This window comes from Rattus rattus, chromosome 2 (assembly GCF_011064425.1).
Source record: "Rattus rattus isolate New Zealand chromosome 2, Rrattus_CSIRO_v1, whole genome shotgun sequence".
In the NCBI taxonomy this organism is placed as follows: Eukaryota; Metazoa; Chordata; class Mammalia; order Rodentia; family Muridae; genus Rattus; species Rattus rattus.
The window spans coordinates 60,382,846-60,406,767 of record NC_046155.1 but is presented as its reverse complement, the minus strand read 5'-3'; the positions used below and the strand labels follow the sequence as shown (position 1 = coordinate 60,406,767).

Below are 23,922 nucleotides of genomic sequence, written 5' to 3'. Positions count from 1 at the left end.
CAGGTCACGCTGAAGTCAGGCTGGATTCCATTGGTCTGAAGCTGGGCTTGGGCACCTGCATTTCAAACTAGGCAAAGCTGACTCTTGGAACAGAGCACAGAAAGGGTCCGTGTGGATAGCCCTGGAAAGTAAGGACAGAGAAGCAGACAGTCTTCGTTTTTCCAGGATTCTACACCTCAGTGGAAGCAGGGCAAGCTGAGAATTGAAGAATTGAGGTACAGATTTATTTTATGAGTGTCTTGCCTGAATATTAGATTATATGCCCCACATGTGTGACTCTCTGTGGAGTCAGGAGAGGGCAGTGGATTCCCCTAAACTGGTGTACGGATGGTTGTGAGCCACAATGTGGGTGCTGGGAATTGAACCAAGCTCCTCTCCAAGAGCTCCAAGTGCTCTTCAGTGCTGAACCCTTTCTCCAGCTCCTACACCCGTCTTTGTAAGCACAAGTTGGTGCCTCGACTCTAAGTCAACAGCTGCTGCCCCATGCTGGCCAGATGAAGTCGGCTGCTGGCCTCACTGCACTTTACTGCCCCATCGCCCTCGATTTGGTCTCTGTCTGTGTCATGGCTCTTGTATTTCTTCACTTGGTCTGCTCCATTGTGTGGCATTGAGAGGCCAGCTTGTACCAGTCTTGACAGGATGGCTTAGGATGCAGGCACAGTTCCGGTTCCAGATCAAAAGGGGGAAACTAGTGTCCTGTCAGCTCTCTGAGTGTCCCCACTGTGCGGGCCACAGTGAGTGTGTATGGAGGCCTGGTCTGCGTCAGTCAGAGGGTTACGTTTTGTTAGCATGAGAGAGAAAGTTTATAAGTTTCATTTTGTGATATTTGCATTATTAAAATAAAGTTCTTGACAATTATGGGTGATGTTTACCTGGGCACTGAACTTTCTAAGTGGGTTAGAGTCGGTATTTACAGCCTTATCAAGCCTGGCACTTTTTGTTTCTGGAGTTCGGTTGAGACAGCTGGTATCAAGTCCTAATCAAGCAGATAAATGGCTGCTGGGTCTTTTTTCCCCATTTGCTGGCTTACCATGCTGGCAGCAGAGTTATCCCCGAGGGAGGGTCCTACCCAAACCGTGGCTTGGCAGCATATTTAGTGCTTAATCAGATTGCAAAGGAAAGTTTCAAAGACGCTGCATGCACTCTGTAACTTATTATAGAAAGAAACATTAGAATCAAAGGTGTGTGGGCTCTTTGAAGCATCCTCACAAAAGCCTTGGTTTTGAAGCATGCATTTAGAAAAGCATCGCCTACACCACTTTCCTTACGGGCCGGGGGCTGGGCTTCAAACATCCCTGCCTTTGCTATTGGATGGAAGTAGGGTGACTGACAGGTAGGGTGGGGCGGCTTAGCACAGAGCCTGTCAGCCTCAGAACCGGTGAGATTTTGACCCAGGTCGGGGAGGAATCTATCTGTATTACCATCTCTGCCCTCCCGCTCAGCAGAAACATGGCAACTAAAAGTACTCCCAGAAAGGACCTGGTGTTCCTTGGGGGTCAGAGACACCTCTGGCTGGGAAAGTGTGTGTCCTCCCACTGATGACGCCATAGCCACGCCCAGCTTCATTTGCATTGTAAAGGAACTGAAGAATAGGTGGGGACTGTGAGGGTGGGGTGTCTTAGGTAGCCTGGGGTTGAGTCTTCGGTGTGCCAAGCTTCCCACTCCTACTGTGAAATGGTGGCTCCAGAGGTGGTTTCCTGCGGTTGTTGAGAGGCTGGATGGGGCAGGGTTTGGCATGGGCTGGGCAGTGCAGCGGTGCACAGGAGGGTACTTGCTGAAGGCTCCTTGCTATCTTTGTCACTGACACCCACGAGGCCCGTGTTTGCAGGTCTGGAGTACGGCTCATCCTGACGTGCAGTGTATATTCTTTGTTTGCTGTCAGGCCCCTCACTCATGATGGATTGGATAGCCTTGGCTATCCGCGATGGGTAACATAGATTTATGAGTCCTGTTCGTTGCTGTTTACATTTGTCTTATGTCACGTAAAGGTTCTGCCGCACCTCTGTGACATGCAGGGTCTTCCTAAGGGCTGGGATTGTGTTTCACTCATATTCATATCCTTGTAGTTGGAGCTGTAGTCGGTGGACAGGAGGGGTGAGTGTTAAATACCTCCCAGAGTGCGTGGGGAGGCAACTCGCTTGTTAGAGTGCTTGCCTAGCATGCATGGACACTCGGTTCAATCCGAGTGCTGTAACAACTGCCTGCACAAACTGCCTGTAATCCCAGAACTCAGAAGGTGGAGGTCATCCTCGGCTTCCAAGTGAATTCAGGTCAGCTTGGGCTACATAAGATCCTGCCACAGACAGACCGAAAAACCAGTTTATCAACCAGTGAACCAAACCACATCTAGCTGAGCAGAAAGGAAACAAGTATGAGCGATATACATGGGGTAATACATATAACATGGGAAAACATATACATATGGGGTAACATACATACATGTGGGGTGACACATATAACATATGAAGTAGCAATATAACATAGAGTAACACATTTAACATATGGGATACACATAACATATGGGGTAACACATAACATATGGGGTAACATATGTAACATATGGGGTAACCATATAACATGGGGTAACACATAACATATGAAGTAGCACATATAACATATAGAGTAACATATATAATGTGGAGTATCACATGTAATATATGGGGTAACAATATAACATGAGTTAACACATATGACACGTGATAACATATAACATGGGGTAACATATATAACATATATGATGCACATAACATGGGTAACATAACATGGAGTAACACAACATATGAAGTAGCACATATAACATATAGAGTAACATGTATAACATATGGAGTAATACATGTAATATATGGGGTAACACATAACATGAGTTAACACATATAACATGGGATAACATATAACATGGGGTAACATACATAACATATGTGATATATGTAACATGAGGTAGCATATAACATGGGATAACACTTACAAAATATGACCTAATATGTAACACATGAGGTATCATATGTAGCATGTGGGGTAGGTCAGTGTGTTTTGGAAATGGCAATGAAGTTCTTTTCCAAATTTTTAAATAATAATCCCTTCAGAACATGGAAAGCCAATTGGAATGTGTTTCTTGATTTCTACTAGTAATTCAAGTGTGTGTGAGGGAATCTAGTCCCTCTGTCAAGTTGGTGTTCTCTCCCGCGTTTTCCAGTTTGATGTTTGATGTCAGCTGTCCTTAGTGCTAATGCATGCTACCTTAATGGCTGTGGGTGCTGTGACTTCAGGGAGTGGCTGGGCTTAGGCATTTTTTGTTTGACTGATTTTCAGAACGCGGGGCTTAGCTGGGCATTTAAAAACTCTCATGTCACCTAGAGGTTCTGCCGCACCTCTGTGACATGCAGGATCTTCCTAAGGGCTGGGACTGTGTTTTACTCATATTAATATTCTGGTTGTTGGAGCCGTGCCGTAGGTGGACAGGAGGCGCGAGCGTTGAACACCTCACCGAGTATTAAGATGATAAGGACTGGTGTCCATGGGGTCATATCACAGTTTTAGGCTTTGACAGGTGTCAGTCATTCGCTCTGAGGGCTTTACTGCTGGTGGATGCATAGGCCACCTAACCCGGTTCTTTCTGCTCTCAAGCTCTGTGCGTCTCTGAATTTTTGAGGTTGAGATGGAGGCCCAGAATAAATAAGTAGTCCTGGTAGAAAGCCGGACAGTTTCCTAGACTTGAAAATGGATGTCTGTGGCAGTTTTCCTTCCGAGGGGGACTGGGAGACTCTTCCCATTGCCCTGCAGGGAAGACAGCCCTGTGTCAATAGTTTCTTAGTTGATCCTGTAAGCATGGTTGATGATTGAAATTGAAGAATCACCAGGACAATTCATCTTGAGGAGCAGAGAGCATTGGGTGTGAGCCAGGCTGCGGGGAGCAGACATTGACATACGGGCCGTCATCAAACTAATTGTTGTTTGAATTACCTGTTATGATCCGATGACAAATCTGCCTTGCTCCTGTCACTGGAGCAGAAAATGTAGCTTGAATTGGCGTGATGTTACCAAGTGTAAACTGTACTTCAACAAGATGGATAAACCCAATTATGGGGCAGACCTGTAGAGAGAAAATCCATTTAAATCTCGTAATGTTAAGCAGAGCTGTGTTTAATTCATTTGGACCAATTTGGGGATGATGTATGAGCGCCGGCAAACATTCGTCAAAGGGGTGACCGTGGGCAAAATGTGATGTGCCGGGCTGCGGCCACTCTTGTGAGGCAGCTGCGTGTCGGCCTACACTAATGGCGGGGAAAACCAGAATGACAAAAAGATGTACTCAGGGCCCAGGGGAACGGTGCTGTGTAAATGAACCAATAAGGAAAATATACGAAGCAGAAAGGAGATCTGGTTTTCCTGAATGCCACTGACAGTTCAAGTCACAGAGGACCGGGAGGCTCTGACCAGCTTCCAGCCGGACACCCTTAACGGGCTCTTCTGACCTTGTGATGAGAGACCTAGGAAAGTGTTCTTTCTAGAGAGAAGGATGAGGGGCAGGGGGCGGGGCGGGGGGAATCATGTCAGGAGAGAGCAGGCTTAATATACATACATATATATATACATACACACACACACACACACACACACACATATATATATATGGATATTTAATTCCCTATTGGAAAGTTAAAGGGGCATTATGTTCTGAGAAACATGTACGATGAATATTTGAAGACATTTGAAAAGTCTTAACTTATTTAACAGCTATTTGGAATAGCCCGTTTTGAACAGCTATTGGATAATGTAGCCTCACACATGGTAGGCGCTTTACTAGTTATGTAAACGGAAGCATTGAAGAGGGACTTTCTCAGCTAGACACCTGAGCTCCCGAGGACACAGAGGAAGGACCTTCATGGCCGTTTCCATTCTGTGGTCACCCCTGGCTTGCCCATCTCCATCTGGTATTTGTTTAATCGTAGGACAATGGTGGGTTGGAGTTATAATTGTAATAACATCTTATTTAACATGTGTGCGTGTATGTGTGTGTGCTGGCTGGCACACACACCAAGACATATATGTGTGGGCCAGAGGACAGCTTGTCTGAGTCCATTCTTTCTGTGCACTGTTGGGGATTATAGGATCGAACTGAGGTGGTCTGCGTTGGTGGTGGGCGCCATTACCTGCTGAGCCATCTCACCCTCCCTGCTTCCGCTGGTTTTGTGAACGTCTATATCATATATTGAGCACATTCCCCTGGGCTTTGCTTTTCACTGCTCTGCAGCGATGTCTTTCCAGCAGGGTCCTCGGAAGACTGCAGCCTTGTTATATTTTGGGAGGAGAGCTGAAGCCCCACTAAGGGGAGGGGCTTACTTCCTTTTCCCTTTTGTTTCTGGGTTTTCTCATTTCTCTTTGGATTGGATTGGACTTGTGAGCAGCAAGGAGGACTCAGGGCCCCAAGGAACACTTCCTGCTGCGTGAATGCAGTGACGTGAATGGAGGATTGCCCCATCGCCAGGAGACAGTCTACCTGATGGGGCATGGTGTGCTCTCGGCTTGTTCCTCACAAAGCTTTTGTCCAGAGGTGTATCTGGTGGAAATTTCCTTTCTAGTCTTCTTCAAGTTTCAACCTAGTTGATGAGCCAGCAACGGTTTGATAAGGAGATAATTAAAGGCTGGTGGTAACTTCTTAACCCTGCATTCTGAGACCGTGAATACACCAGCCTAGTTACCAGAATACTTAGAGAAATTTAAACTACCCACTTCTCCAGAAAGCCCCCAATCTATTCATTCCACCCTCCATTGACTGTGCCCCATGGCTGGCCTCCAAACAGCTCAGAACGGGGGAACCTAGTTCAGCGGGCATAGTGTGTGGGACGCAACCCCCAGTTTGAAGGTGTCTGTTTGCACTGGAAGCAGCGCCCACTTTTACACTGGGGACTCTCCTCTGGCTGTGGAAGTGATTGGCAGATTGATATTCTTGAAGGTGGGCTACGGATGTAAGTTGGGCAGGGGAAGTTGCCTCAGGGTGTTCTCTCTCTCCTCTCTCTCTCTCTTTCTCTGTGTGTCTCTCTGTGTCTCTGTCTGTCTTTGTCTCTCTGTCTCTGTGTCTCTGTCTCTGTCTGTCTCTCTCTCTCTTTCTCTGTGTGTTTCTCTCTGTGTCTCTGTGTCTCTGTCTGTCTCTGTGTCTCTGTGTCTCTGTCTACCTTTGTCTCTCTGTCTCTGTCTCTCTGTCTCTGTGTCTCTGTCTCTGTCTCTCTCTCTTTCTCTGTGTGTCTCTGTGTCTCTGTCTGTCTCTGTGTCTCTGTGTCTCTGTCTACCTTTGTCTCTCTGTCTCTGTCTCTCTGTCTCTCTGTCTCTCTCTCTCTCTCTCTCTGTCTCTCTCTCTCTCCTGGCTAACTTCCTGTTTTCCGTATCACGGCTACACTGAAATCTTTCAGCCACTTATAGAAAGGAACCTTTGTCCCTCTGATTAGCTCCCAAGACATAAAATACCTACCAAGGAAGACCTGGGAGTGAGATGGTGACTCAGGGAAGCCCACATAGGGCTTTATTGATTTATGGAATGGACGCGACTCAATTCAGGATTGCCCTACGAGTCAACAAGTCGTGAACTTGATTCTTATCCTTAAAATCAAAAACAAACCTCTCGGAGCCCTTCCTCTTGCTCTGTAACTGCCCCATTCCCATTCTGGACCAAGGCAGCCTGTCTTTCTTCACCATTCCTGGAGTAGCACAGGCTTCTCCACAGTGAAACAAAACCCCCAGCAGAAGCGGCAGTAATAAGCCGCAGTTACACGCCGATGTATCGAGACTCTTTCCCCCCTCCAAAGAGAAATTAAAGAAAGGTTGGGAAGTGCCCCAAAGCTAACTAATGGGCCAGTCTGCCGGATCACCAGTAGTTCTTACGCACACTATCTTGGTTTGTGTTTTCTTAAAACATGTCCTTGCTGTCACAGCTGTGAATGAAAGCAGATGACAAATGTCACTCTGAGAATGGCCCAGCGTGTGAGGCGTTTGTGGGGAAGGACTATTATTCAGCTTGAATTCTCATCCCTGAGTCTGGATGAGGCTTTGTGACGGGGCCATCTCCTTCCTTGGAGGATGGTCTGCCTCCCTACTCCCACCTGGACCCCCAGTTCAAAAAGAAAAAGAAAAAAAGGAAAAAAATCTGTTTCAGTTGGGTCAAACTTTCTGGTCAACCTTGTCATTTAAAGATTGTTTAGACATCAAATGACTTGCTATTGCTACGGACTTGAGGTCCCCCACCAACCCACACTGTTTACTGATGTGACAAACTTGTTGGGTGCCTCCTGCCCTCCTCTGGTTTGAAATTCTGCGCTCTTGGTGGCCGAAGGAAGCTGGCAGTGGCTTAAGTGTGACCGAAACCCAGGATCTGACACGTAGCGCGAGTACTCAAAACCACAGGCCACAAGCAAAGAAGCGATGGTTTTGATTCCAGGCCTCGTGGCTCTGTAATCGCTACTTTACCCAGACAGTGGAGTTTTTTATCTTTTGGTCTGACTTCTGGTTTGTGGTTTCCAGTCACCTCCCGGCTGAGTCCTGAGTCCGGATGCTGCGGAACCAAGGTGATCAGGAGAGTCTGCTCTGAAGGGCTACCCAGGGCAGTGGCCCTTGAGGATGGATGTGGTCCTGGCAGATCGCTCTTGGGTCCCAGGCTTCTCCATCCCGGCTTTTCAGACCCCTTTCCTGGGCTCCTATGACTTGTCTGAAGATTGTTTTGGGAACATCGAGGCCCACTTTGTGTTGGGCTCCTTGTCCTGTGTGTTTCCCGATTTCCTGTTGCTTCTCATGAATTAGTTTCCATTTCCGAGTTTTCTGATGGGACAAGGTCGTCTTCTTCATGGCAGCATCAATATTGCCCACTTTGCCGCTTTCTGGTTAGCGTAAAAGCAATGGTCTACAATGAGGGTTTCGTACGCGGTTAGGTTGTACTGCTGTTCAAACTCGCTCTGTTTTCTTCCTTGCTGCTCCCTGTCTGCACTGGACTCCCTTCCCTGACTTTGTCTTCGTGTGTGTGTGTGTGTGTGTGTGTGTGTGTGTGTGTGTGTGTGTGTGTGTGAGAGAGAGAGAGAGAGAGATTCCATATATATGCACATATATGTATATGTCTCTATATACACACACATATACATATGTGTGTGATACATCATCCCCTATCACCCTTTCTTGATTTCCCTACTCCTATTTTTGACTCTTTCCTTTGCTCCTAATAATATATTCCTAGTTGCATGCATGGAACATGTGAACTTATTTTTTTAGTTGAACTTAAAATGATTGTTATTTATTTTAGTGTGGCTGTGTGACTGTGTGTGTGGGGGGTGGGGGGTGAGCTCGTGCAAGTCAGAAGACACCCCCCACCACACACATACATATATGAGTTCTAGGGAGGGAATTCATGTCCTTGGGAAGGACACTCACTTGCTGAGTCAGTTCTCGGGCTCCCACTTTTGTGTTTTGAAGATGGAGGCCTCATGTAGTCCAGGCTGGCCGGGACCTCACTATCTAGTCAAGGGTGATCTTGCAGTTCTTCTTCTCTGGCTTCCATGAACCAGAGATTACAGATGTGCCAGCAGGCATGTGTGTTTTCTCCCTCTTTGTTTTTCTGCCTGCCTGCCTGCCTGTCTGTCTCTGCCTCTGTCTGTCTGTCTGTCTGTCTGTCTGTCTGTCTGTCTCTCTCTCTCTCTCTCTCTCTCACACACACACTCACACACTCACACACTCACACACGCAGCTCGATTCTGTGTGTGAGAGAATGTGTGCTCTAGTTTTCTGAGCCTGGCTTATTTTTGCCTAGCATGATCTCCAGTCCCATCCCTTCTCTAGACGATGTTGTTTATTCCTGGTCGTTTTTGTGTCATCATAAAGTTGAACATCTTAGGTTGGGCCGGTGGCAGAATTGCTCTTCTCTCTGCTGCTATTCTCTCATCCGAGAGAAATAGAGATAATCAGAGGTCTGGCCTGTCATGGAGACTTTGGCTCTAGCCTAGTGCTTGACACATAAGACATGTGGGATGCTGTCACAGGGTCTAACCTAGTACCTGACACATAAGACATGTGGGATGCTGTCACAGGGTGACACATGAGGTGCCTGACACATGAGGACTATGAAAGGGCGTAACCCTTGCTGTTCCTGAGGTATGAAAACTTGAGTCTGGCTGACTGACTTGTGCCACTCTGAGCTGGGTTCGCCATTTCCAGCTCCCCCTTCCCCATGACATAATGGATCTGGTTCAGAGTTGGTTTTTCCGCAAGTGAGTGTGGTAGAGGTCACTTTCTCAACAGAAGGGAAGAGTCACAGTGCAACAGACCATCTACCATAATTTACCTCCCCATGGAGGGGACTGGACTCAGAGTCATTCAGCTTCTGATGGCCGTGAAATTGGAGACTGCAGGACAGGAACCTGTGACCTTCTGGTTGTGGTGGCCCGTCTCTGGCTGCATCTCTCTTCCTCAGGTCTTCCTTACAAAATATAAATTTAAAAACCATACATTTCTGGCTCTTGAAAGCTCTAGCTTGTGACTTCTAGCTCCTGGCTTGTGAGCTTAACAGCACATTTGTTTCCTTAGGAGGGGTTTTCCTACGGTTGTTCTGCTCAGGCTCTTGTCTGAGTCTTAACGGGTGTGTAACAACTCCCTCCTCCTCCTCCTCCTCCTCCTCCTCCTCCTCCTTCTCCTCCTTCCTCCTCCTTCTCCTCCTCCCTCTCCTCCTCCTTTTCTTTTTCCTCTTCCCCTCCTCTTCTTCCTCCCATTTGCTTTAAAGATACCCCAGGGATTGGTGATCAGGGATGAGAATCTGGGAAGCTTGGCACAGATGTTCACCTTGGGTCCCTGGGCACCGTCCCCTGTGGGATGAAGTGCTGACACCTTTGTGGTTGGGCTTGAGTCCTTAGCACAGGCCAGCTTGCTGGAACTTTCTTTCGGTTTTGTTTGAGTGAGAAGTCCATCAGTGACCAGCCAACTCGGGTCTGTTCACGCTTAGACTTGGGCGACAGTGGTGCAGAAAGGAGTTTGCCCAGGGTGACTTATGTCACCAGGGCTTAGAGAAATGGCATTGATTCTCCCCACTGACCGGAGAAAGCAGCCATTGCTTCTTTACCACCTCCTGGCTCTAAGAGGTTAAAGCCTCCCTGCCTGTGTGCAGAATGGCGGAGTTCAAACCAGTGCTGTGGGAGCTGCGGGTGTCTGCTGCTTTCTTCACATTCTAGGGGCTCATTTGAAAAGAGGAGGTGCGAAGTACGAGGAGGGGCCAGAAGGCCCTCCTAGTCAACTGGATTTAATTTCCTTTAATGGCATGTGTTGTGTGTGTGTGTGTGTGTGTGTGTGTGTGTGTGTGTGTGTGTGTGTGTATGTGTGTGTGTATGTGTGTGTGTGTGTATGTGTGTGTGTGTGTGTGTGTGTGTGTGTGCATGCATATAAACACATGTGTGCCATTGGTGTGCTCAGAGGCCAGAGGTCAGCTGAAGGAGTTGGTTCCCTCCTTCCAAACGAATCTCAAAGACTGAATTAAGTTTGCCAGGCCAAATGCCATTACCTGATAAGTCATTCTTCTGGGCTCTCTGTTCACATTTTCCTCCTCTTGTCGTGTGTGTGTGTGTGTGTGTGTGTGTGTGTGTGTGTGTAAAAGTAGGTAAGAGTGGTTATCCTTCCTAAACCTCCACAAGATCAATGATGATGATGATGATGATGATGATAATAATAATAATACTTGTTTGCCCGTGCCTTGATAATAGAAAGCTTTTGCGTTTTGTTTTATTGTCACCTTTCCAGCTGCCAGTAATCGTAGACTATGGGGGTAGCTCCCGTTCTCTCCTCGTGTGCCAGGTAGCTCAGTCGGCAGAGCTCGCAACGGGAGCTGTGATTTGCTATCGGGAATATCTTAATTTATTATATCTGATATCCAGCCTCCTCACCTCCAATTAACACCAACACTGACCTATTTCCCTAGGCAGCACTTGGTGAGACCAGGTATTTCCTCTGGGGAGGGCCTCGTTTTGTGTACAGTGGCAGAAGAATTAATTGTGGATGGATAAGGCGAGGAGCTGAGCCTCCCACGCCCTGGCTGTGGATGGATTATTTTCCATCTTGTCCCCTTATTCAGCTGTGAAATGCCTTCACAGGGTGTGCGCAATAGCAGAGCCAATGAGAAACCAGAAGAACGTTCTTGTGGCTTTAAAAGCTTTTCTGTGGGCCTAGGAGTGTAGCGCATTGGGCTAGTGCCCATTCTACATGGGGAAGGACCTGGGTTTGATCCTCAGAACCTTGAAAGTGAGTCTTTTGTTATGGAAAGGAGGGATGCTACCAGAGCCCTCTACTGACTATGCAGCTCATGGCGAGTTACTTTACTGCTCTGAGGATGGGTTTAGCCAGAGTGCAGTCGCTTTAGGGTTCAATGAGACAGCATACAAACACACAAACAGTCTGAACACGGGCCAGCACCATAGTGGTTACTTTGTCTGAAGGGAGTAGCACTGTACTCCTGGTCCTACAGCAGCTTGGTTTCTTGGCTCGTTCTGCCACCAGCAAAGTAGATAGACCGTAGAGAGGACTTCCCTGTGTCTTTTCAGTCCATGAGCTATGGGTACCTTTCTTCGGATCCTCAGAAGCCATCAGGGGTGAGTTCTGCCCAAACAAACAGATTTCAAAACAGGGCTTTGAATTAAACTTGAGACTCATTCCAGTGAGTGAAGCAAATTCACTTATTACTAAGAATTTAACTCCCGTTGGAGCCATCCCCTCCCCCAGCATGTATGTATAAACACATACATTGATCTCTTTCTTTTTTCTCTTGTATTACTATGAGGATCAGTTTCTTCTGGCTTAATTCCAGGAACAACATGCCTGTCTTGTTTCATCGTTGAGGGAAAACAGTCTGAAGGCACCGTAATTCCTTAAATTGGATTTCAATTCTTGATCCCCTTATAGTCAGTAAACAGAGTGTTCTATGAAACACTGTTTGCAGTGTTAGAGCTCTGGGGGCTGAGGCTAAGGGTGCATGGGGTGGGGAGGGGGGACCCTTAGGAGGAGCAAGACTCCTGCTGTGGGCCCTACCTTCACAAAAGGTTGGGGGCGTTAATCACTTCAGAAAAACACTGGCGAAAGTTGGGAAGGTTGTCTGATAGTGAGCTTTCTGGAGTTTAGCATGGAAGAAGGGCGCGTGTGCGTGTGCATGTGCGTGCTTGTGTGTGTGTGTGTGTGTGTGTGTGCGTGCGCGTGTATCTGTGCCTGTCTGTCTATCTATCCATCTGTCTGTCTGTCTTGTTAACTCTATTAGTGCCATGGGCAGCTTCTGCGATGCCACTTGAAAGCCTTGAAATTCCTATATTCAAATCAAAGGCACCCTGAAGCACAGTGTGATCTTCAAAGATGAGGGACTAAGACGGCAGTGGGGGATATTTTCCTGGGTAATTCTGCCTCCCCGCCCTTTTCAGAAACACTGAGAGCGCGGCTGCTGCTTCTTGTCCGTTTTGAGGGTACGTGGGCTCTGGTGGAACCCTCAGCTGTTTTCAGATCAGGAGATGCAGCAAGCAGAATGGAAACGCGTTGGCTGGATGGCGACTGCTTCTGAGGGCGGGCTCCGCCTTCCTCTCTCCCTTCCTTCCTTCTTCCTCTGAGCTGCTTTCCTTTGAGAGCACCAGCTTGGCACCCATTCACCCAAGAACTGATTATTTCCTGAAAGCAGTGGGCCAATTGCTCAGAGAAATGATGTCAGCTTTGCTCTGGGGTTCATCAGCTTGGATTTCTCATGCTTTATCTTATAAAGCCTAAATTAACAGCTGGTTTGGTTTGACTTCTCCGGGATCTGACTAAGGGATTAGAGTCCATTCTCAAGTGAGTCAATCTAGTTTAATTTATTTCAGGTCTATCAAAAAAGATCAATCAAAACCCTTTTGAAAGTAAAGCTATAATCGGTCTGCACACTTATAAGTCACTGTGGTTGTGCCACTCGGTTAGAAAAATGCTCAGGCTGTGTCTAAGATGATGTGTTAGAGCATTTTCTGCACCCCAACCCCCTCTGGCCTCCACACTTCCCCGGGAAGGTTTGGAGGAAGTGTCATGCTGAGAACTTTGCTGAGATGGTCGCTCTGCTTCCTTTTCTTGGGCAACGCAAGGTTCCTGGTTTGTAGATTTCTAGTCGGATGTGATTTAATACCCGGGGGTGAACAAGTCCAGCCTGTTTCATGTCTGCAGCTTTGCTCCCGGGCTTGGAGAGTTTGGTAGGTAAAGACGCGCATTGGAGTCTTTATCCAAAACGTCTTGAGAGACGAATTCTTCTTGCACTTTGTAAGGCTTAGGGTAGAAGCGTTCCTACCCCAGAAGCGTTCTGTGGAGGTTGATCTTGAGTTTGTGAGCTGGGAGCTACAGATTGATCATTGCCTTTGTGACACAGTTAGGAAACGTCGTGCTGTGCCGAGAACTGTTCTAGATGCACACGATGTACCCAGAGAGATGCAGAGACTGGGCAGGCAGGTGACTGGAGCTGGACTGGAGCCAGGCAGACCTGTCTGTCAGTCCTGGCCGTACAGCATGGGACCAAACCTCAGTCTGAGCTTATACCCCAATTTCTGTTTCCTCGTCTATAAAACAGGTGCAATAAAAAATCTCTCTCAAGTGGTTATTGCCCAAGTGAAATAATACTGTAATTTTTGCTTTTATTTTCTTATAAAATAAAGCTACTTACAAACAGCTTTAAGGAACCTGAATCCTTTCTGAAATTGCACATTTCTGAAATCTCTCTCTCTCTGTCTCTGTCTCTCTCTCCCTCTCCCTTTGTGAGTGTGCGTGTGTGAGTGTGAGCATGTGAGCATGTGTGAGTATGTGAGTGTGTGCATGAGTGTGTGAGTGTGGTGTGTGTGAGTGTGGTGTGTGGAATGTGTGTGGAGTGTGTGTGGTGTGAGTGTATGTGGGTGAATGTGAGTGTGGTGTGTAAGTGTGTGTGGTGTGTGTGTGTACTTGTGTATGTCTGCAGTGTGTGTGTGTATACGTGTGTATGTGTGCAGTGTATGTGTGTGTACTTGTGTGTATGTCTGCAGGGTGTGTGTGTGTGTGCGTGTGTGTGGGTGTGTGTGGGTGTGTGTGTGGGGTGTGTGGGTGTGTGTGGTGTGTGTGGAGTGTGTGGTGTGGTGTGTGGGGTGTGGGTGTGTGTGTGTGTGTGTGTGTGGTGTGTGGCGTGTGTGGGTGTGTGTGTGGGGTGTGTGTGTGAGTGTGTGATGTGTGGGTGTGTGTGGGAGTGTGGGGGGGGGGGGTGTATGTGTGAGAGTGGGGGGTGCGGGCGTTAGTGTGTGATGGGAGTGGGTGTGTGTGTGTGTGTGTGTGTGTGTGTGTGTGTGTGTGTGTGTGTGTGTGTGTGTGTGTGTGTGTGTGTGTTTGAAGCCCCTACTAGCAAGAACTATTTATTAGCTCAGTGGTTAAGAGCACTGGCTGACTGGGTTCCCAGCACCCATGCAGCAGCTCACAACTGTGCAACTTTAGACCCAGGGAATCTGCCACCCTCTTCCAGCTGCTGACACCAGGCATGTGTGTGGTACACAGACATACACGAGTAGATATAAAATAAATAAAAGTTAGAAAAAAGAGAAATATTTGTTTAGACCTGTCATGTGTCAGCTGTGCCTTGCCTGTTAGTAATATTGTACAAGTGACTGGAACCAAGTACCAGGCAGAAGAAGAATCTGTCCTTCTGAATCCTGTTTGATTTGGAACCCCGTCTCATCTCAATTCAAGACTCACCATTCATCTATGCTCCAAACAGTCTAGATTTCTCTCCACCGGGCTCTTTTAATAGTTCCTTTTGGATAACAGGCCAGCTGAGTGCTTACCTTCCCTGACCCCACCCCCTAGCCCCTCCAACCCCGTTCTGAAGGTGAGAACAGCCAAGCAAAGACTCTAGCCTCAGTTTTTTCAGCAGTGAAATGGGTCCGGCATTATATCAGGAGTTTTAAGTTTTCTCTCCCTTTGTGCTTTCGATTTATGTCTTTGAGATGGTCTCACTGTGTAGCTCTGGCTGTACTGAAACTTTCTCTGTAGATCAGGCAGGCCTCAAACTCACAGGTAGCCTCCCCCTGACCCCCAAGTGCTGGGATTAAAGGTGTGCACCACAATCACTGGCCTGTGTGTGTCCTGTGAGGTTTTGCGAATGCTGTGGAGGTCAGAGGACAACCTTGGGCACTGGCTCTCCCATCTCCCCTTGTTTGAAGCAGAGTCTTAACAATGTGCACGCGAGGCCATGAGCTATAGGCGTTCTCCTGTCTCATGGGAGGAGGACTGGGATTGTTATATCCAGGCTCTGCCTCGCCCAGCTTTATGCGGGGTCCAGGATTTGAACTCCAGTCCTCACACTTAGGAAGCAATGGCTTCCCTAGTGTGAGGACCCTTGGTGGTTCTTGTTTTATACAGAAAATTAGGTCTTCGTTTTTCAGCTGTGACAGAAAAGAGAAATGATATTTTACGCGTGTGTTTACCATTTTCTGAATCATTCTATATTTTTTAACTGGATGCTCACAACAATGTCTTGCATCAGCTCTGTCGTTACTTTTTTTTTTTTTTTTTTTTTTTTTGTCAACTTGATGGGGTTAGAGTTACTTGAGAAGAGGAAATTTTAATCGGAAAATGCCACCCGTGATTTTGGTCTGTAGGCAAGCCGTTGGGATCCTGTCTTGGTTAATGATTGGTGAGGGAGGGCCTGGCTCTCCGTGGGTGGTGCCATCTCTGGGCTGATGGTCTTGGTTAAAGGAAAGTACACTGAACAAGCCACGGAGAGCCAGCCAGCAAGCAGCACTTTTCCCTGGTGGGACCTGAGTGTGTCAGAGGCTAGGGCCCTGCTGTGCTGTGCTGAGAAGGGGAGAGGCTGCGGTTGGGAATTCTGGATTCTGAAGAATGATCCTTTCCCAAACCATCTAACGGTGGGGTCCTGTGTCTCCCAGAGGATAAAACAAAGGCACCCCCCATCCCGTGATAAAGCAAGGCCTACTGTGTGTCTGGCCATTTCTGGATTTCCCCTCTGGCTGGAGGGATTGAGGTCTCCCTCGAGCTTCAGCGGACTGCACGATCTCAGCGCTGGTGAGCCGAGCCTCAGCCTCGGGCCTCGGCTCTTCATGGAACCCCTCCTCTCCAGCTCTGCCTGTGGGGTTAGCCAGCAGAAAAAGAAACAACCAAACCACTTTAGAAAGTCACATGCTGGGTTTCCACTCTGCCTTAGACACGTTCTGAATTCGTTTTCTCCTGTACTCTTACTCGGGTGGGAAGGAGGGAAGCAAAGATAGTGCTAATAACTGTGGCATGTCCTGTAATGGGAAGTTTTCCGTTGACACGCTCGCGAGAGTTTCAGCTTCCTCTCGGGGCTCGAATGCAGCACCGGGCTTGCCTTGAGTGTCTGTGGAGCCTTTGATGCAGGTAGACCATATTATAAACAGGCGCGTTGCTATGGTGAGGATGGCAGTTCTCGCCTGCTGTGGGTAACCTTTCCCACCTTCCCGGACACTGCTTTAAAACACAGCAGCGTGATAGCATTTCATTTTCTTTGGGCTGAGGTGTGGTCGCCGAATTGGCAAGGACACGGAGATCCAAGTTCTTTTGTGAGATGTCTTACAGAGGGGGCGACTTGACTTTCTTAGCATGGTGCGTGTACTTTGCAGATTGGACTTCCTTATGATTTATTGAGGAATGTATTTTCTAATGGATGGGATGTGTAGTGGGGGTGGTAGGCAGACGGCCAGGCTTTCTTCTCGCTCTTTTCTCCTCCTTCTTTCCCAGAGCATTTCTGTGAACTTGTTGGCTTTGAAGCCCCTCATCTCTTGCAGAGGAATGAAAGTTCAGGTTGGCACGACGACGACGATGCAGAAGTGATTATTCTTGGTAGGTCATTTGCATTGTCGCTAGCAGTACCAAGACAACAGCTCGCCTCTCAGGACTCCTGCCTCAAGCTCACAAGGGTGCTTTCTCCAAGGCACTGGGCATATAGTAATAGGGACAGGGACATTAATTATGTAATACAAATTCCCAGACTAACTCAGATGAGACCCATCCACCTTTTCTTCCCTGTTTCTTGAAGGGACACATGTTAAGATAAATAAGCCCTCTCATTTCCTCTCCTACCTTTCCCCACCCGGCACCCCTGGCCCTGATGTCCCAGATGCTCCGTTTTGTTAGCCATTGAGTTCATCTGATATTTTGCTCATCCAAGTTTCTAAGCACGTTTCTCACTGTTGACACGGGGATGGTGTTTTTCTCCCTCATTTTAGTGGGTAGTTTTAAGTATCAGAAGGAGCCATGTTTGATGGCTGTTGGTGGTGGGCGTCACAGAGATAGGCCCAAACAGTCTTTTAAAGTGGAGATAGAGCCCACCCTGTGAGCATGCTCAGCCACTGGCCCTGGAACCATTCAGTGCACTGGACGAAGGGCTCCTAAGCCGGTTGTATGGTAGCTTGTCTCTCTCCCGAAAGTCTCCCTGTTGAGGTGAGTTCTGTGGCTTTCTTCTGGAGTGCTTAGGAACCTCTAGCCAGGTGGTGATACCAGAGTCCAGACTGTGCCCACCTCACTTCCGTTAGCACATCCAGAACTCAGGTCCTTCCACCCAGAAGTGGGACGTTTGAGAGATTTCGCTAGTATACATGCTGTACTACACCGTATGTTGTGACAAGATTATCATAGGCTCCTGAGAGGCCCAGCAGGTTGGCAAGCCCTCCCTCGGGGTGAGAAGAGTTACAGGGTGAGTCTTTTCCTGCTTCCAAATTGGACAGGCTGAGAGACTGTGGCAGGGCTACGAATCTCTTCCAGGATAGCGCATCCGCCAACTGAGTAGCATTATCTCTGGGGGCAGAGGTGACACAGACTGCTGAGTCCCTGGGGGGTGTTCAGCCTGTTTCTGTGCTTTCCTGGGGAAGGTAAGTTAGAAGAAGAGTTGGGCTCTGCCCCTGGGGTCCCCTATATGTGGGTTTATCCTCTGAGTCCCAGGAAATCTTAGGGAGGCTGATGTGGACCTCATTGTAGTGGTGACGACCCCAAGGAGGTTTGTGCTGGTGCTGACCTGCACGGGGAACGAGGGATAGGCTGCTTGGAACTGACTTAGAAGTATTTCCAGAGGGTAACCTCAGAGGCTCAAAAGCATGTTTGGACAAGAACGCTGCTCACTCCTGGCTCTGTTGCCCAGACAGGATGCGGGCTCCAGGCAGCCCTGTCGTTCAGGCCTGGGATTCATAGCCTATGAGGTCTGGAGAGGGGCAGAGATCGACTGGCCTAGGTCCTGATGTGATGCCCGGCACTCATGTCAAGCCCTGTCCATCCGTTCCCTGAGCAACCTGGCAGGTAGAAGGAACCCATGTCAGTAGCATAGATGCCATTCCACACACCACCCTCGCCTCTGCGTCCCAGCTCTGGGAGGGAAGTATGCCCTCTGGGAGACACCCAAGCGCCACAAAGGGAGCTTTGTTGGAGCTGGAGGTGAGAATCTGTGGGCGTCGGGATTCCTGGGTTCGAGTTGCAGCTGCCTGCCCATCGCCTGAATGCTGGGCTAACATTTCTGGAACAAGAAGTGGTGCAGCCCGCCCAGCAAGGCCTGCTGGGTGCTAAGGTTGCGTTTCCTCTGCCAGAGCCTGGAGCTCCGGGAGGAGACAGTGCTAGACTCAGGGAGGAGGTGCTGGGCACATCCCAAAGACCAGAGTTCAGAATCCAGCACTCAGATACCGGAGGGCTACGGCGTGCTGTTGAACATTTTCTATTTGCTTTTCTTTTGGGTCATGTTCCTCTTACCTTGTCCTCAACAGAGGTTTATCCTTGGCCCTGGGCCCACCTTGTATAGCGAAGCAAATCTCTTAATCACTTCTGGCTATGCCCTAGGTCCCTAAGCGGGCCTCTGTGCCTTCGTGGCGAGGTTCCTCAGGTACACCTGGACTTTCTGGGACCTGGAATCGTCCTGCCAAGCAGTTTTCCTCTATTAGAGAATGGACGGGCAGAACCCACAGCTGCGTGTTCCTTTTTTTCTTTTGTGGCCATAACTGCTCTGTGACGATATGGGGAGACTCAAGGGTCCACCCATTTGAAGTGGACTTCAGTATATTCAGAATCGTGCAGCCTCTAACTACAGGTCAGGCCCACCGTGCGCCACAGTCCCTGGCACAGACTGTGGATTTACCTATTGTCTTAAAAATTATCTATTTATCATCAGGTGTATATTCACGACATGTACGTGTGCAGGTGACCGTGTCATGACGCACGTGTGGAGGCCAGAAGACGGTGTCCTGCAGGGTGATTTCCCCTTCCGTATTAGCACAGGTACTGCAGATTTAGCTTGGGGTCGCCAAGTTTGCACAGTCTGTCAGCAAGTGCCCTTACCACTAAGCCATCCTGCCAGCCTGGGTTTACCTGTCGTTGACATTCATATGACCATTCGGACCCACTGGATGTGCGGTCTTTTGTGCCTCGATTCTTTTACTTAGTGTTTACAAGGTTCATCCAGGTAGCAGCGTTAACTGTGTTTTGTGCCATCTCGGAGCCAAACAGTCCGTTCTTGCACCAGACTCCTTTTGTTCATTCACGAGTCTGTTTGTTCACTCACCTGTTGAATGCCGCTGTGTGACCATTTATGCAAAGTTTCCCATGCAAACGTGACTCCCCGACTCCCCCTCCCCCACCACGTACCTTCTTAGGAGCGAAATCGCTGTGGCCTGTGATGACCTTGTTCAGCTTCTTTGAGCAACTGCCAGACTTTTTAGACTGGCCCTGTGATGTCCCAGTTGTGTTAGGCAAGGCAGTAAAAAGTGTCCGAAGCAGTGTGAAGATAAGATTGCCCACTAGGAAACGGCCTCCATCACTTTGGCCAATGCCCCCTCCCCGCCCAACACACACACACACACACACACACACACACACACACACACACACACACACACACACACACACACCACACACACACACACACACACACACACACACACACACACACACACACACACACACACACACACACACACACACACACACTCATTCTCTGTAGCCATAATGCTGTTAGAAAAGGAAAGCCCTCTTCCCTCCCTATCCCACTCCACCTCCCCAGGTGAGAAGAAAAGACACAGGTGACTGGTGGGGCTGGTTGTGTTGACCAGAAAGAACTTTCAGGCACGGCAGACTTTCTGAGAGTAGATGAGGACTCAGGACGTGGGCAGAGATAGCGGGGGGAGCTTGAGAGAAATGGGCTTATGTCTGGGATGGAGAGGAATCCAGTACAGTCAGATTTGGTTTTCCTCTTTCCCCATTGGGATAGCATGGCTGCCCACTAAGGCAGGTGCTAAGAGGTTCTTCGTCCCTGGATACTGGCTAGCGTTTGGTGGTTCGTTGCTCTCTTTTGCTCCCATGATGGAGATGGGAGGCTGTCCTAGTTTATGCAATTCCTCAGGCACCTAGGCCTCAGGGAGAAAGAGGAACCGGGAGCAGAGAGACCCCGCCGTGCATGCGTGCGTGCGTGCGTGCGTGCGTGCTGGCGCCTGGGAGATGCCCATGGGGTTCGCTCTGTGCCAGGAAGCTCAGATAGATCTCTTTCATCTGGCTGTTCTCTGATGCAACAAGTCTCCTAAGCCCACCACTGCCTGTGTGTTGGTTCACGCAGGCTTAGAGGTCTGGGGAGACATCCTATCCCCGAGTCTCTCCTTTGCTTGATTCTATTCCTTGGTCTCCTAGCGTGTTGATTGAACCTTCTTCACATCTTTCTTTATCTCTCCCTCCCCTCCCCTTGATGCTGGCCCCGCAAAGGTGGAGGATGTCTATCATAGCTTTTCCTTCCTTGTCTCGGGACTCCAAGAACATGGATGAAAATGAATGAGTTCCTGAATTGTGCTCTCTGTTCCCAGGGGTGGAGGGTGCGGCTGGGAGCCCCCAGGGGTGGATAATTCTTCATCCTTTCTATCCACCCCCTACTCTTCACTGGGTAAACTTTTTTCAAGGTAAAATGATGATTAAATACTTTACACACGGTTGGCCCAGTATTCATGACCCTTACCCCTATACAGCCTTCCAAGAACGGCTAAGGTGACTAGAGACACCCCGGAAGCAGGATGGGAAGGAGGAAGTCTACCACAGGATCCCTGGCTCCAGAGCTCTTAATGTACTGTTGACTGGGATGAATAAGTAGATAAGGGCTACAGTGCATGGACATGTGACCCTTATCCAGTTGACCTGGGCCCCACCAGCCTCACCAGCTGCTGCACCAGTTACTTTATTATGTCTCCTATAGTGGGGTGGAGGTTGTAGCTCCTTAGAGTGGAGCCAGGACTAGGGTCCAGGCTCTAGGGGGTCAGCCTCTCTTAGCTTTTTTTGGGTAATTTCTCTCCTCCCAGACTGCAAGAAAAACAAACCCTAGGGTCCTCAAAGCTGTTTTAGTTTAAGGACTAAGTTGGGGATGAGGGCATCTTGCTTTGTCATGATTATGGGGTGAGCAGGGAGAGGAAGAGGAATTTCAGTTAGTCCTTCAGGTTTGGGGAGACGCATATCCCATTCCTCACAAAATAATGAGGTCTTAGAACAACCGTCAGCCAAGCAGTTCCCAGTTAGCAGGCTAAGTGCTCAGACACTCGGTGGTCTAACTACAGTGTGGAGCGGGCTGGCTCTTCAGAGCATGTACCACAGGAAGAGCAAGCAGCGTTACCCAGTGTCACACAGCTGTGAAGGGCTAGCTGGGGCTTTGGGTTGGTTTGTGAGCGACCGTGGTTCCTCTGCTCAGTGCTGGTTTTCTGTTGTATTGTTGATTGAGAATGATACACAATAACTGAAAATGGTTTCAATTTAGTAACATTGGCAGACATTTGATTTAAAAAATTAGCCACTGTAGCATTAAGTTAAAGTTGGGTTTCTCTGTGTCAGAATGTGTATCTACCTCACCCTGCACTGAGGATACAAATTAATTATTCTAATTATCTGTGTTGGGTCCTCTGTAGTCATCCTGCCTATCCCCAGTGAACTCCCCTAAAGTGGACACCAGGCTTTTCCTCCTGCGTGTGACCTTCTGAGAAGTAAGGCCCTTGCTGGGGGAACCCCATGTGCTCAAGGCTTCACAATGCACTGAGTGCTCCTCTGTGTTAGCTGTGTGTGCTCCGTGCGGTTGAGCAGGCAGCCTTTTGGAGGCCTAGTGGCTTGCACAGAAGCCCCAACCCCTTATTTTCAGGAGAGGCAGGAGGCGCCTTGTAGCACACTAGGCATGGGGCCTGAACATGTCTGCACGCTGCTGATGTCTTTGTGAGGAGCTTCCAAGCCCTTGTTATCATAGAATAGTGCCTTGGCCTCACAGGCACCTTTCTTCCTGGAAACTCCAGGCACGCTGCAGATACTGTATCAGCTTGCTTTATGGAAGGAGGGGAGGAAGTTGTCCATGAGGTGAAGTCCTTGCCGTGGGGCTTTAGTACAAGGGAATGTGTAGCTGTTAGTTCTCCTGTTGGTAAGGATGGAAAATCCAGTACCCTAAAGTTTAGTTACTTGTCGCATAAGTAAAGCATATATAGAAAACACCTCAGTCTAAGTAGTTTGCATTCTAGAATGTGTTACTACCTAAGAGATGTGAGCTATTGACCTGGGGAGCCATGATCTTCCAGTCACTGGTAGGTTGGGCCGCTTCTGATTTGTCTGTACATACCCCTGTCTAGATTATGTTTAATGCAGAAAGACACATGGGCAGGATTGGGGAGAAGCTAGGATGGAATTAGATGCAGTTAGATGCAGGGCCTACTGCTGGCTCTGGGCTCTCCACCTCGAGCCTGGTTTTTCATGTATTAAGCAAAGAGGGACTAGGCAGTCGCTGGGTATGGATCCGGGGAAGTTGGCCCTGAGAGTTCTCTGCGGAAGTTCTGACACAATGCTAGGTGGTGCTCCTGGAGCATTAGGTTGCTCGTCAGGGTCCTGGATGCTGTGAGGATCCTGCAATTAAAGTGAGTCTAGACAGCTTTTGGGAGGATGGACAGCTGCACTCTGGGACTAATGCATCCTGGGAACATGGAACCACTGCATCCCGGGAAACATGGAGCCGTTTGAACAGCCTTTCAGACCTGTGGTGAGTCTCCATCTTTCTTTCCCCTTTCCTTCTGTGGATAGGGCGAGAGGAGTGTCACCAGCTCAGATGAGAACGGGGTCTTGTGGGCGCTAGGCTTTGCTGCCTGTTGCATGGAACTCTCCTCTAATCTCTGGGGGAAGATGGAAAAAAACCCGTGTGGATTGAGATTTAGGGCCTTTGGCAAAGAGAAGTGTGGGTAGTCTGGACTCAGGGCGGTTGGACTCCGAGTCCTGCTTCTCAGCGGTGTGAGAGCATTCCCTTATGCCTGGTCTGTTTTCAACTCAGTCCAGGGCTTGATGAATGAGAGACAAGCACACAACACTTTATTATAAAGTCAGCTTTGTGTTGGATGAGTTTGCCCAGTTGTAGCTAAAGGAAGCATTCTGAGCATACTGGAGAAGCAACACTGCTTGCCAAGTCAGCCACTGTATTAAATTCACTTTTGACGTCGTGAGTCAAGGGGCACTTGAGTATTCTTAAGTGACTGGGAGGGCTTGGCACAGTCAGTCTCTTCCCCATCAAGGTGAGGAGTCCTAGACCTGGAGAAGGAGCAGGGCGGCACATCTGAGTGCCCACGGTTAGCTGGAGGCCTGGAGGTGACGAAATAGCTCACAGCAAGAAGCCAGTGCTGTTTGGTCTGCCAAGTAGTGTAAGGACGCCGGCTTTCCTGGACAGTGTGCTCTGAGGTGTTTGCTAAGGATGGCCCTGGCAGTGCCGCTGTTGTCTTAGCATTGGCAAACCATTCTGCAGGCCCAGAGGGGAGGTTGCAAGTCTCATTCTGCTAGAAGGCACAGCACACAGCATACTGGATGGATTCCTGGGCTCTGCCCGTGCGACACATGGCTGAAGATTTGTGTGTAGCCTCGGGTTGGTTAGACGCTTCTCTTTCTGGCAATCTGATAAGG

At 48.8% G+C, this 23,922-nt stretch overlaps 1 protein-coding gene across 50 annotated transcripts in view; it reads left to right on the top strand.

The window, feature by feature from the left end:
• Tcf7l2 (transcription factor 7 like 2) overlaps positions 1–23,922 on the top strand; it is a 193,106-nt gene that overhangs the window by 20,379 nt on the left and 148,805 nt on the right. The window contains exon 1 of one of the 50 annotated variants that reach the window (XM_032892292.1): positions 15,829–15,890. The exons of the other annotated variants lie outside the window; for them this stretch is intronic. The gene's annotated coding sequence lies outside the window, so the exon portion shown is untranslated. Of the gene's footprint in view, positions 1–15,828; positions 15,891–23,922 lie in introns of those variants that run through there. 50 annotated transcript variants of the gene reach the window in all.